The sequence below is a fragment of the Leucopleurus acutus genome (genome assembly GCF_964270905.1).
Source record: "Leucopleurus acutus genome assembly, chromosome: 3".
NCBI classification, from domain to species: domain Eukaryota; kingdom Metazoa; phylum Chordata; class Mammalia; order Artiodactyla; family Delphinidae; genus Leucopleurus; species Leucopleurus acutus.
The window spans coordinates 58,445,577-58,460,985 of record NC_139145.1 but is presented as its reverse complement, the minus strand read 5'-3'; positions in this window follow the sequence as shown (position 1 = coordinate 58,460,985).

Sequence of the window (15,409 nt, the reverse complement as noted above, 5' to 3'; positions counted from 1 at the left end):
AATTCTTAGTCTGTGTTTGATTATGAAGATGGCTGAAGGGGGCCCGTGACTCGGTCTGTTTCTGTTTTGAAGACCCCCTGAGGGAACAAGGGTGATTCCTCTGTTTTTATTTTAGTTTATTTATTTTTTTATACAGCAAGTTCTTATGAGTCATCCATTTTATACATATTAGTGTATACATGTCAATCCCAATCTCCCAGTTCATCCCCGCCCTCCCCTCCCCTGCCACTTCCCCCACTTGGTGTCCATACGTTTGTTGTCTGCATCTGTGTCTCAATTTCTGCCCTGCAAACTGGTTCATCTGTACCATTTTTCTAGGTTCCACATATATGCGTTAATATACGATATTTGTTTTTCTCTTTCTGACTTCACTCTGTGTGAGTCTCTAGATCCATCCACGTCTCTATAGATGACCCAATTTCGTTCCTTTTTATGGCTGAGTAGTGATTCCTCTTTTTAATGTGTTTGACGTAGATATAAATGTAAACAGAGAAGGTCGTGTTCTTCTGGAGGCCCACGTTCATTTAGGACAGTTGGCTGAAAGACGAATAGTCTGATTAAAGTAGAATATAATGGAAGTATTACTTCCTTCTACTCATTTGCCAGTAATTTTTAAATTAGTTTGGAATTTTAAAAAATCCACCTCTACTGTTTGGATAACTTTTCTGCTTGCCTCTTCTTTAGGTGGGCAAGTATTCTTCAACATGTATTTATAGTACTTCAGTCTAACTGTGTAACAGTTTCCACTTATTCCTATTCATTTCCATTTACTTATTAATAGGATCAATTTGGTAGACTATCAAGGTCATTAAAATTTCAATTTCTATTCTCTAATATATCAACACCTGCATCTAAGTTTTAGAGAATTCACTTAAAATGTGATTAACATTTAGAAAATTCACTTTATTTCTTTATGTACTTATTGTTTCCCTCACCTAAGACTGGAAGCTCCATGATAATCAGGAGTCTAATATCATGTTCATCCGGTCCCAGTGCCTAGTATCAAAACGTGGGAGATAAAAAATATTTGCTAATTGAATGAAACAATTGATCCATCCACAAAGAACATAAATACAATCTAAATCCTATAATAATTTGTCAGAAAATACATTCTGTGTCGCCTTAAAATGAGATAGAGCCACTTCATATATACATTTCCACTCCAGTCACGGACGGTACCAATTGTTATGAGGCCAGAAGTTTGCAAATAGCGTGTGTGAATGTGACCCCTTTTGTTTCGTACACTGTGCTACCGTGTGTCATGGGGTGCAATTTAAATGGTTTGGTACCAGTCTGGTTTTTTATGTTAAGTTTGAAGGAAAATTATGCTCTTCTACATAACTGTATTTTAGCTCTTTGTTTTGTAATGTAAAGAAGAACGTTAGCTGATGTATATGTAATAGGATGGTCTATTTCCTCTTTTTGAAGAAGTTTTTCCAATGTGCTTGTCCCTTAATTGTACCTGATTTTACTTACTTCATAGATATGAGTTTAGCATGCTAGCCTTTGCATAATGCTTTATTTAACCCTATAAAATGTGAGGCCATGCTTATACATGAAAATAATCCAAATATTGCTTTGCATTTTAATTGCCTATGAGTTTTATGATGCTCAAATATCTTTGTCACAGAAAATAACTTGAGATAAATTCTGGGCAATTCAGATTTGCCAAAATTATGGTGTAGTTTAGTTATTAAACCTTGAAATGGAAGGTTGTCAGAGTTAATTAAAAGGATCAACTGAAGTGTCCCCTAAAGTATCTACCTCCTTCAATCCTGAAACATATTTTCTGTTTTTGAGTTTAATACATTTTCTGAATGCTATTTTTTGAGGGGTAGTTACACTGATCTTAAAGCTAAGGGCACTGCCACATCACCATTTCCTTAATGTCTATTGATAGATCCAGTTGTTGTTCTTGTTGTTTTGACTGGGGAACTGAATTTTATTTATTTATTTTATTTTTGGCTGCATTGGGACTCTGTTGCTGCGCACCGGCTTTCTCTAGTTGGAGCGAGCTGGGGCTACTCTTCGTTGCATTGCGTGAGGTTCTCATTGCGGTGGGTTCTCTTGTTGCAGAGCACGGGCTCTAGGAGCGCGGGCTTCAGTAGTTGCAGCACGCAGGCTCAGTAGTTGTGGCTCACGGGCTTAGTTGCTCCGCGGCATGTGGGATCTTCTCGGACCAGGGCTCGAACCCGTGTCCCCTGCATTGGCAGGCAGATTCTTAACCACTACACTGCCTGGCTAATCTCAGGGGACTGAATTTTTAATTTTGTTTAATTTTTTTAACACCTTTATTGGAGTATAATTGCTTTACAATGGTGTGTTAGTTTCTGCTTTATAACAAAGTGAATCAGCTATACATATACATATATCCCCATATCTCTTCCCTCTTGCGTCTCCCTCCCTCCCACCCTCCCTATCCCACCCCTCTAGGTGGACACAAAGCACCGAGCTGATCTCTCTGTGCTATGTGGCTGCTTCCCACTAGCTATCTATTTTACATTTGGTAGTGTATGTATGTCCATGCCACTCTCTCACTTCGTCCCAGCTTCCCCTTCCCCGTGTCCTCAAGTCCATTCTCTATGTAGCAGCTGGTTTCTTAATGATGGTCTTCTTCCTGGCTTGCAGGCTGCAGCCTCCTCACCACGTACGTATACATACACCATGTACGTATAGATACACCATGTACGTATACATACACCATGTACGTATACATACACCATGTATGTATACATGGTGTAAAGAAGCAGCTCTGATATTTCTTCCTCTTCTTATAAAGACACTAATCCCATCATGGGCTCCACCCTGATGACTTTATCTAAACCTAATTAGTGCCCAAAGGCCCCTCCTCCTAACACTATCACAGTGGGAGCTAGGGCTTCAATATATGAACTAGGGTAGGGGGTGGGGCACAAACATTCAGTCCATAACACAGATCAATTTGAAAAGATGAAATGTTCAGTTAAAAATGGTTATCCAAAGAGAAAAAGATTAAATTGGGTCTTAATTTAAAAATCAACTTCAAATCGTTCTAAGACTCAAATGTCAAAAACAGAAGCAAAACCCAAAACAACATTCAAGCTCTTAGTGGAAAATACAGGTTAATGGATTTTAGACCTTGGGCTAGAAATAATTTCCTTAAAAAGACACTGACCATAGAATAAAAGATTAATACATTTGTAATAAAATCAAGAAACTTCATTTATCAATAGACATCTTAAAGATGCGAAAAGGTAGAAACCAGGAGAGGATACTCACATATACACACTGACAAAGAATTAATATCTAGGATATATAAAGAACTCCTACAAACCAATATAAATAAAAATAACAATAGAAAAATGGTAAAAGATATGAACAAACATTTCACAGAAGAAACATATAACCAATAAATGCACAAAGAGATGTTCTTTTGCTCTAATTAGAGAAATATAGATCAAAACCAAGATCAGGTAGATTTTTTTGTTTGACAAAAATTTAAAAGCCTGACAATGCCAAGTGTTGGAAAGCCTGTGGATACAAGAAATTCAGGCCTATATACTGCAAGTGCATGTAAAAATCAGTACAACTGCTTTGCCAAATAGTTGAATATTAGCTATTAAATATAACGATTACTCCTAGATAAATACTTGCGAGTTCCAGAATTTCTATTCCTAGTTATATACCCAAAAGAAATTCTTGCACATTTGCATCAGGAGGTATATATAAGAATGTTTATATTGACAGTGGGCAACAGGAGCAAAAATCAGGAAACAATCCATATGCCTATCAACTGAATGAATAAGCTACGGCATACTCACAAAATGGAATGTTTTACAGTAGTCTAAATAAATGAATTACAGGAACACAAGATGATTGGATTTTAAAAATAAATATTAGAGAAAAAAAAGTACCAAAGTATCACATACAGTATTTTACCCTTACTATAAAATTTAAAACAACTAGAAAAATATATATGTGGGAGTAAAATATAATACAAAAAAAAATTCAGAGGAGCAAAGAATGATGCACATAGAATTCAGGATGATAGTTACCTTGATCTGCTGGGTCCAGGGAGTGGTAGGAGGGACCATTTGTTCAATCAGATGTATATTACTACCAAGGTCCTGGCATTTGTGGGGAGGTACTGTGTTCACAAATTCTTATTACTATTTCGATAGATAACTGCATATATAGATATACAGCTAAATGATACTGGATAGGTAAGTAAATAAACAATTCAGGTCAGGTATGGACTAATGATGACAGTTTCGCATAATCCAATTCTGTGAACTTGAGGTCCAACCGTATAAAAATAAAACAAAACAGCACATGTGAGAGAATATAAAGCACACAGAATCACCAATGAAGTATTCTTGCCAAAAATGTTTAAGCTCAACCAAGCCTTTAGACCTTCTCTCAAGGAGTGAAAGTCCTGAAACCCAGGAGACTTCCTGCCTAGTTCTTCGCAGTAACAGACCAGAATCAATCTGGAGGAAAAACTCTTCGATATAGTGCAAGGCTCTTTTCAACGTGGTTCAACTTTGACTCCAGACGGCAAAGAGAAGTGGAGAGGCAAGCATAAAAATAGAAGCAGAGAATTAAAAATAAAAAGTAGTGTGTGCTAAAATCCTTAATGCACTACAAAAGACAGTAATGGCTCCGCGGCAGCCTCCGAACGCAGAACCGAAGACTTATCCTGCTGCACGGCCTATAGACACATGAAAAGATGCTCAGCATCACTGATTAGTAGAGAAATGCAAATCAAAAGTACATTGAGGTACCACCTCACACGGGTCAGAATGGCCATCATTAAAAAGTCTAGAAATAACAAATGCTGGAGAGGGTGTGGAGAAAAGGTAACCCTCTTACACTGTGGGGGGGAATATAAATTGTTGCAGCCACTATAAAAAACAGTAGGCAGGTTCCTCAAAAAAGTACAGCTAGAATTACCATATGATCCTGCAATTCCACTCCTGGTCATACATCCAGACAAAACTATCATTCAAAGAGATACATGCACCCCTAGGTTCACAGGAGCACTAACCACGATAGGCAACACATGGGATCAACTGAAATGTCAGTCAAGAGATGAAGGGATCAAGACGATATGGTATATATACACATATATAATAATGTACTACTCAGCCATAAAAAAAAGCTGAAATAATGCCATTTGCAGCAACACGGATGGACCAAGAGATTATCTCATTGGGTTGACCAAAAATTTCACTCTGGTCTTTCCCTGACATGGTACGGAAAACATCTTCCCACTACCAGTTACCCTATGGTATCACTTACATATGGAATCTGAAATATGACAAAAAGGAACTCATCTGCACAGACTCAGAGACCTAAAGAACAGACCAGTGGTTGCCAAGGGGCAGAAGGGTAGGGAAGGGATGGATTGGGAGTTTGGGATTAGCAGATATATACTATTACATGGAGAGTGGACAAACAATTAGGTCCTTCTGTATACCACAGGCAACTATATGCAACATCCTGTGATACACTGTAACAGAAAGAAATATGAAAGAGAATCTTTATATACTAATTCTCAATACTGTGCTGCAGAGCAGAAAATTAACACAACATCGTATATCAAATACACTTCATTGAAATAAATGTTAAAAAAACACAACACGGTGTGGTATTGGCACAACAACAGACATATAGAGTAACGGACCCCAATAAGGAACCCAGAAAGGAATCCACGTACCGACAGTGAATTAATCTGTGATGAAGGAGCAAGTATGGACAATGAAGAAAAGACAGTCTCTTCAGCCAGTGGCATAGGGAAAGATAAACAGCCACATGTAAATCAATGAAGTTAGAACTCTCCCTCCCACCGTACCCAAAAATAAACTCAAAATGGCTTAAAGACTTAAATATAAAGACATGACACCATAAAACACCTAGAAGAAATCATAGGCAAAACATCCTCTGACAAAAATCCTAGCAATGCTTTTTTAGATCAGCTGGCCAACAGAAAAGAATTAAAAGCAAAAATAAGCAAACGGGACTAATCAACCTTAGAAGCTCCTCCACAGCAAAGGAAAGCATCAACAAAACAAAACAAAAAACCTACAGAATGAAAGAAAATGTTTTCAACGATGCGACCAAAATGGGTTTAAATTCTAAAATATACAAACAGCACACACAACTCAATACAAACCAACAAGCAAACTAAACAACCAATCCAAAAATGGGCAGAAGACTTAGAGATTTATTCAAAGAAGACATCCAGATGGCCAATGGACACATGAAAAATGCTCAGCATTGCTGATTATTAGGGAAATGGAAATCAAAACTACAAAGTGGTATCACCTCACACCAGTCAAAATGGCCATCACTAAAAAGCCTACAAAGAAGAAATGCTGGAGAGGGTGTGACAAAAGGAAACCCTCCTACACTATTGGTGGGAATGTAAATGGGTGTAGCAACTAGAGGAAACAATAAGCACTGTCCTCCAAAAAGTTCAAAAAGAGGTACATTATAATCCAGCAATCTGAGTCCTTGGCATATATCCAGACAAAACTATCATTCAAAGAGATACATGAACCCCTATGTTCACAGCAGCACTATTCACAAGCCAAGATATGGGAATAACCTAAGTGTCGATCGACAGATGAATGGTTCAAGAACATGTGGCACATGTATACAATGGAATATTACTCAGTCATAAAAAGAAACGAAATTGAAGTATTTGTAATGAGGTGGATGGACCTAGAGTCCATCATACAGAGTGAAGTAAGTCAGAAAGAGAAAGACAAATACTGTATGCTAACACATATATATGGAATTTAAGAAAAAATGTCATGAAGAACCTAGGGGTAAGACAGGAATAAAGACACAGACCTACTAGAGAATGGACTTGAGGATATGGAGCAGGGGAAGGGTAAGCTGTGACAAAGTGAGAGAATGGCATGGACATATATACACTACCAAACGTAAAATAGATAGCTAGTGGGAGGCAGCCGCATAGCACGGGGATATCCGCTCAGTGCTCTGTTACCACCTAGAGGCATGGGATAGGGAGGATGGGAGGGAGGGAGACGCAAGAGATATGAGAACATATGTATATGTATAACTGATTCACTTTGTTATAAAGTACAAACTAACACACCATTGTAGAGCAATTATACTGCAATAAAGATGTAGAATAATAATAATAAAATTTAAAAATTGGAAAAAAAATAAGACGTGGTACATGTATACGATGGAGTACTACTCAGCCGTAAAAAATAATGCAACAATGCCATTTGCAGCAACCTGGAAGGACCTAGAGATTATCATATTACATGCAGGAAGTCAAAAGGAGAAAGACAAATACCATGTGATATTACTTATACAGGGAATCAGAAATAGGACACAAATGAACTTACCAACATAAGAGAAACAGACTCAAAGACATAGAAAACAGACCTGTGGTGGCCAAGGGGGAGAGGAACTGGGAGAAGGATGGATGGCAAGTTTGGGATTAGCAGATGCAACCTATTCTATAGAGAATAAATAAACAACAAGGTCCTATTGTACAGCACAGGGAACTACATTCGATATCCTGATAAACTGTACTAAAAAAGAATGTGGAAAGTATATATATATATATATATATATATATATATGTAAAACTGAATCACAGTGCTGTACAGCAGAAAGCAGTGTAAATGAACTATACTTCAATAAAATAAATCGAAAGAAACATAATGTGGTATAGGCAAAAAACAGATACATACATCACTGTAACAGATGAAGGAGCCCGGCACGAAATCCACAGACCAATGGACGATTAATCTTCCATGAAGGAGGCAAGTATATAAGACAGAAAAGACAGTCTCTTCAGCAAGTGGTACTGGGAATGAGAACAGACACATGAAAATCAATGAAGGTAGACACTCCCTCCCACTATATACAAAAATAAACTCAAAATGCCTTAAAGACTTAAATGTAACACCAGACACCATAAAACTCCTAGAACATAGGCAAAACATTCTGTGACATACATTATAGCAATATTTTCTTAGATTGGTCTCCCAGTACAAAAGAAATGAAAGCAAATATAAACAAATGGGACCTAATCATCCTTATATGCTTTTGCACAGCGAAGGAAAGCATCAACAAAAGAAAAAGATCACCTTCGGAATGGGAGAAAAGATGTGCAAAGCATGTGACTGACAAGGGCTTAACTGCTAAAATATACAAACAGCTCATACAAACAAATGTATAAAAGAAAAATGAACATCCCTGTCAAAAATGCACAGAAGAGCCAAACAGACATTTCTCCAAAGAAGACATCCAGATGGCCAATAGACACATGAAAAAATGCTCAACATCACTGATTAGTAGAGAAATGGAAATCAAAAGAACACTGAGGTACCACCTCACTCGGGTCAGAATGGCCATCATTAAAAATTCTACAAATAACAAATATTGGAGAGGGTGTGGAGAAAAGGTAACCCTCTTACAGTGTGTGGGGGAATATAAATTGTTGCAGCCACTATAAAAAACAGTAGGCAGGTTCCTCAAAAAAGTACAGCTAGAATTACCATATGATCCTGCAATTCCACTCCTGGTCATACATCCAGACAAAACTATCATTCAAAGAGATACATGCACCCCTAGGTTCAGAGGACCACTACCCACCATAGCCAAGACACGGGATCACCCTAAATGTCAGTCAAGAGAGAAAGGGATCAAGACGATATGGTGTATATATACATATATAATGGAGTAGTACTCAGCCATAAAAGATGCTGAAATAATGCCGTTTGCAGCAACACGGATGGACCAAGAGATTATCACATTGGGTTGGCCAAAAATTTCATTCTGGTCTTTCCATGACATGGTATGGAAAATATCTTCCCACTACCACTTCCCAAAACTAAGTGAAGGAAGTCGGAAAGAGAAAGACGAATACCATATGGTATCACTTACATGTGGAATCTGAAATATGACAAAAACGAACTCATCTGCAAACAGAAACAGACTCAGAGTCATAGATAACAGACCTGTGGTTGCCAAGAAGGAGAGATATGGATTGGCAGTTTGGGATTAGCAGATGCAAACTATTATATAAAGAATGGATCAAGAACGAGGTACTACTGTAAAGCACATTTAACTATACACAATATCCTATGAAAAACAGTAATGGACATGAATATGTAAAAGTATCTGTATGTATGTAAAACTGAATCACTCTCCTCTACATCAGAAATCATCACAACATCATAACTCAACTATGCTTCAATAAAATAAATTACAAAAAACACAGTGTGGGAACTTCCCTTGCGATTCATTGTTTAAGATTCTGTGCTCCCGATATAGGGGACATAGGTTCGATCCCTGGTCAGGGAACTAAGATCCCCTATGCCGCACAGCACGGTCTTAACAAAAGAAAAGACCTTAGCAGTCCCAAGCTGTGAAAACAATGAGTGGAAAACACATACACACACACACACACACAGACACAAACACACACCAGATCCCTCGCCCTTGCCCAAGTGCAATCCAAAATTTAAAAAATGTTATTAAAAAAAACCACAGTGTGATATAGACACAAAAACAGACATACAGATCAATGGGAAAGAATAAGCATCCCGGAAATAAATCCACACACCGACAGTCGATTAATCTTTGACAAAGGAGAGAAGAATAAACAGTGGAGAAAAGACAGTGTCTTCTCAGCTGGTGTTGGGAACTCTGGACAGCCACATGTAAATTAATGAAGTTAGAGTACTCCCTCCCACCATACACAAAAATAAACTCAAAATGGCTTAAAGACTTAAATATAAGACATGACACCATAAAATTCCTAAAAGAGAACATAGGTCAATGATTCTCTGATATAAATTACAGCAATATTTTCTTAGATTAGTCTCCCAAGGCAAAAGAAATAGAAGCAAAATTAAACAAATGGGACCTAATCCACCTTATTAGCTTTTGCAGAGCAAAGGAAACCATCAACAAAACAAGAAGACAACCTACAGCACGGGAGAAAATATTTACAAACGATGCGACCAACAAGGGCTTAATTTCTAAAATATCCAAACAGCTCATACAACTTAATACCAAAAAACAAACATACAAACAAAAACAAAGAACCCAATCAAAAAATGAGCATAAGACCCAAATAGACATTTCTCCAAAGAAGACATCCAGATGCCCAACAGACACATGAAAAGATGCTCAACATCGCTAATTATTAGAGAAATGCAAATCAAAACTATAATAAGGTACCTCCTCACACCGGTCAGAATGGCCATCTTTAAAAGGGGTGGGATAGGGAGGGTGGGAGAGAGGGAGACGCAAGAAGGAAGAGATATGCGAACATATGTATATGTATAACTGATTCACTTTGTTATATAGCAGAAACTAACACACCATTGTAAAGCAATTATACCCCAATAAAGATGTTAAAAAAAAAAGTACAAATAACAAATGCTGGAGACAGTGTGGAGAAAAGGCAACCCTCCTACACTGTTCGTAGGAATGTAAATTGGTGCAGCCACTATGGAGAACAGCATGGAGATTCCTATAAAAACTACAAATAGATTACCATATGATCCAGCAATCCCACTCCTGGCCATAATCCAGACAAAACTATAATTCAAAGAGATACATGCACCCCTACGTTCATAGCAGCACTACTCACAATCGCCAAAACATGGAAAGAATGGAAATGTCCATCAACAGATGAATGGATAAAGATGTGGTGTACATATACAAAAAGAATGTTACTCAGCCGTGTAAAAGAATGAAATAATGCCATTTGCAGCAACATGGATGGACTTAGAGATTATCATAGAAAGTGAAGTCAGTCAGACCAAGAAAGACAAATATTATCTGGTATTGCTTATATATGGAATATAAGAAATAATACAAATAAACTTGTTTACAAATTAGAAAGACTCACAGACAGAAAACCAAATTATGGTTACTCAAGGGGAAGGGGGAGGAAATAAAATAGGAGTTTGGATGAACAGATATACAATATTATATATAAAACAGATAAACAACAAGGATTTACTATATAGCACAGGGAGCTGTATTCAATATCTTGTAATAACCTATAATGAAAATGAATCTGAAAAAGAATATATATATATATGTATGTATATATATCTATATCACTTTGCTGTACACCTGAAACTAACATGATAGTGTAAATCAACTATACTTCAATAATAGAAAGTTGCTATGAGAGGAGAGCTCAATATTGTCACCATAATTACAACAACAACAAAACGGAAATTGAACTGATTGTGTAGTTTCCAATGATGGAATATTCACGCAAATCTCATGCACTTCCTCATGTACATTCTGGTACTCTAGAAGAATATTTCAAAGGGAGAACATCTCAGATTCATAGATTTTTCTCAGAATACAGAAAGGAAGTCTACAAGTAATACTTGGAAATGTAGCGCTTCTATACATCTGCCTTCCCTTTGGAACCAAAGGCTCTTCTGTGGGTGGATCTAAGATATTCTTTGGTTTCTTTGTAAACCACCCTGCTTGGGTCTGTCCTCTTGCCACTACTCTAATATTCCCCTTTCTGCTGCAAGATGTTTACCACAGTAAGGTCAGTTAACATATCCTTTTTCTGACATAATTACCATGTATATATACACACCACATTTTCTTTATTCATCCATGGATGGACACTTAGGTTTTTTCCATGTCTTGGCTATTGTGAATAATGCTACAATGAACATAGGGGTGCAAATATTTCTTTGAGATAGTGATTTCATTTCCTTCAGATATATACCCATAAGTGGAATTGCTGGATCATATGACAGTTCTTTTTTTGAGGAACCTCCATACTCTTTTCCATAGTGGCTGCACCAATTTACATTCCCACCAACATACACAAGGGAGTCATTTAGACTTACATTTGTTGGTAGGAGTAAACCGAACTATGTAGGTAAGTTCCCTGTTTTCACTGTATCACCACTTAAAATAGCGAGCACTTATGAAACACTATGATGTTCCAAGAACTAGGCTGACTATTTCATAAGCATTGTTTCACTTAGTTCTTACAAATTCATGAAGTAGATACCATCCTTACATCAGTTGTTTTTTTTTTTTTTTTTCCTTCAGATGAGGAAACTGAAGTCTGGAGAGAGTAAAGAATTTTCCTAACTTAACATATACGATGTAGCAGAGCCAGTACTTGAATATTTCCTGACATAAAAGTCTGTGCTCTTAATCACCACTCAAAAATATCTCCTAAAGATATTGTTAACAGAACAAGCCACTCACACACACACATACTCATGCTTAGGACTCTCCTTTAAGTTGAGTATTAGATAGATGAGCAAATTGAAACAGGAAACAAGGGCCCAGCCCTAGTCTTTTAGTTAGTTGTCACCCCACAACACGTCATACAGAACTCTGTGATGTTGACTGAGTAAAAGACTGTATCCCAAATAAGCCATGATGGTCCCATCATTTGAGTAAAACTTCTTTCCTGTAAAATCAGAAATACTTTATCTACTTTATCTGCAGTCGAAAACTATTTCAATGGGTTTCTTTTTAAGTTGGTACCATAAAATTCAACGTACCTCGAACCTCACCTCCTCTGAGAATCTTTCCTGATACCCCATTTCTGTTCTTGCTTAAATATTCCTTTTGAGTACTTCAGAGTGCCTGTGCAAATCACTGTCTTAGCACTTACGACTCACTACAGTAATTATTGCTTTACTTTACTTCTAGGCTGTAACCTCTTGGGGTGTAAGTACCAGGCTTTATTCCATTTTATATCCCTAATGCCTTTCACAGTGCCTGAAATTAATCTGTGTGTAATAAACAGCTGCCGATGAATTTAAAAACTCAATGAATGTACAGCCAAACGACTGGCCTGTCTAAAATGGAAGAAATCAAATTCAAATTACTCTCAAAAGAAATTGTACAGCTGGCTGATAATAAAGCCGTATACTAATTAAAAATTGTAATTAGCTCAACCCAAAGTCGGAGAAGTAATTTAAACTATCAGGAGGTAAGAATTGTGCCACTAGACCACGTGACACGAACAGATTTTTGTTTGTTTGTTTTTTGACAGTTTCTGAGGGAAAGCGCCTTACAAACCAGGTTTGCAGTTCAGACGCCTGGCGACGCTGCAGGCTAAAAATGGAGGTGGAGCCAGGCGCTTGCCACAGACTCCATTTTACAAAAGACAAAACTGAGAGGGGCTGGGGGTTGACGCGCCTTGGAAAACGTAGGCAGCAAGCTGAGATTTTAGACCTTTCTTCAAGCAAATGGGAACTACATATATGTTGATGTTATCCCTACTGGAAGACTTCCGAAGGCTTCTTTCATTAAAGACAACGCAGTCCAAGAGGCTATGCTGGAAACTGAGAGAAAATCCAGCAGAAAAAGGCAAGTGGTGAGTTTTCCTTTTCTTCCTGGGCGTAGCGTAAGCAGCCCAGGAAAAGGAAGGCTGCTTTTTATAGCCGGTTCCTGGAGATTTGGCCTCGCAGCGGAAAGGGGAGTGTCTGCGTAGCGGCGGGCGGACAGACCTGAGCAAGGTGGTTTCCAAACTGACCAAAGATTCGTGAGTAAAGGCTCTTCTGTGGGTGGATCTAAACTATTAAGAGATCAAAGAATAGTTTAGATACACCCACAGAAGAGCCTTTCCTCCTGAATAGGAAGCCAGACCTATAGAAACTATACATTTCCAAGTATTACCTGTAAACTTTTTTGTTTTCTGAGAAAAATCTATGAATCTGAGATGTTGCCCCTTTGAAAAATTCTTGTGAATGTTTCAGAATGTGCATGGGGATGTGCATGAGATTTGGTCGAATTTTCCACCATTGGAAACCACACAGGGAGTTTAATTTCACAATAATATGCGATGCAACAGTGGGGTGAGTAATTTGCCCATTCTTGGGGGAAAATCACTGGATGAAGAACAACCTATGGTAAGTTTAACTCTCACAGAAGAAAATGGTAGGTATCAACACTAGTCGCAGACCTCCTAAGGTCCAGATCGTGACAATCAATGGCAACCTTTGAGATGCATGCTCCTCAGCAACCTGGTTGTCAAAGCCTGCTCAAGATTTAATCTCAGTATATTAAGGAGCTGTTCACAGAATTCTCCAGGCTCACTGAATTTTCCAGTCTCACTGAATTCTCCAATCTCTGGTGCATACTCACCACACATTTTAAATACCACTCATATCTGTGCATTATAAACATTCACTGCAAGAAAATTACCAGGCAACTTCATGGCTACATGGCAAACATTCAGGCAATTTACATAGAAAATAGTTTCAGAAATACCTTTCTTCATGTAAAAGATGTTGGATGACAATTCCATAAAATTGGTGATGTTGACACTTACCTGCTCATCCTACAAGTACTTCCAGAAGAAGACTTCACCTCTTTAAGGATTATCTCAGAACTCTGGAATAAAAAAAAAAATGCCTTGGTCCTTCCTTCCAGAATTTTGTTTCCATTGAATGTGAAAAAAAAAAATCCCCATATTCTGCCAACCTAATGCAAGACAGAGAGACGGGAGATACATCTCTTTAACATCACCTTATCTCCAATTAAATTAGGTTCTTTGAAACTAAAAACAAGATAGTATGTGGAGATAGCTATGACCCTTGGCATTCTTGCTTTTTGGGCTCTGGGTAGAAAGCAGAGGAAACACCCCCTTTCTGAATAATGCTATAGTTGTTGTTTTATTGCTCTATCTTCAGTAGTGTTTTCTTTTCTTCTGAAGCATAGCTAATTGTTAATTTATAGTCACAAGTACCAATGCCTTAGCTATTTTTATCTTTTGTTTACCTATAAGACAACTGATCTGGACACTTCAAAAAATTCAATATCAATAAAATACAGGGGACTGTTCTAGAATAAACAGATGTAACACCAATACAATCATAAAACTTGGTTTAAAAACAAATTTTCTAAGACATTCCTTATGTCAAGTGGTTAAGAAAATAAGTGCATTTATAAAAGGAATTCAAGTGTGAATAGAAGTCTTATTTAAGTTGAAGAAAACTGGGGGAGGATAATGGAAGGATAATTTTTAAAAGTTATTAGGGACTGGATTTTAGTTAATATGGAATTATTGTTACTTCGATACATTGAGAGACACTACTTGAAAATATTCCATTTAGTTTGCCATCAGTCTGAAAGAAAGGATTGGGATTTCCTTAATGTTTTGATAAAAATAAACACTCGGAAAGGACGCTGGGTGGCGCTGCAGCATTAGAAGTAGAAGGAAGGAAGCTACCAGTCTGCGCTCCTCTAGCCAGATGCTCTGCTAAAGAAGCAAGCAGGAAAGGGAGGCTTTCTAAGGCAGTTGCTCCGGGAAATCAGGGCCATAGGCATCTCCACTTATCCCAGTGTCTGAGTGATACTGGGAGATAGATCAGCGACAACGTGAATCCGAGCTGGGTCAAGTTTGCTGGGAAACGAGAGAGCG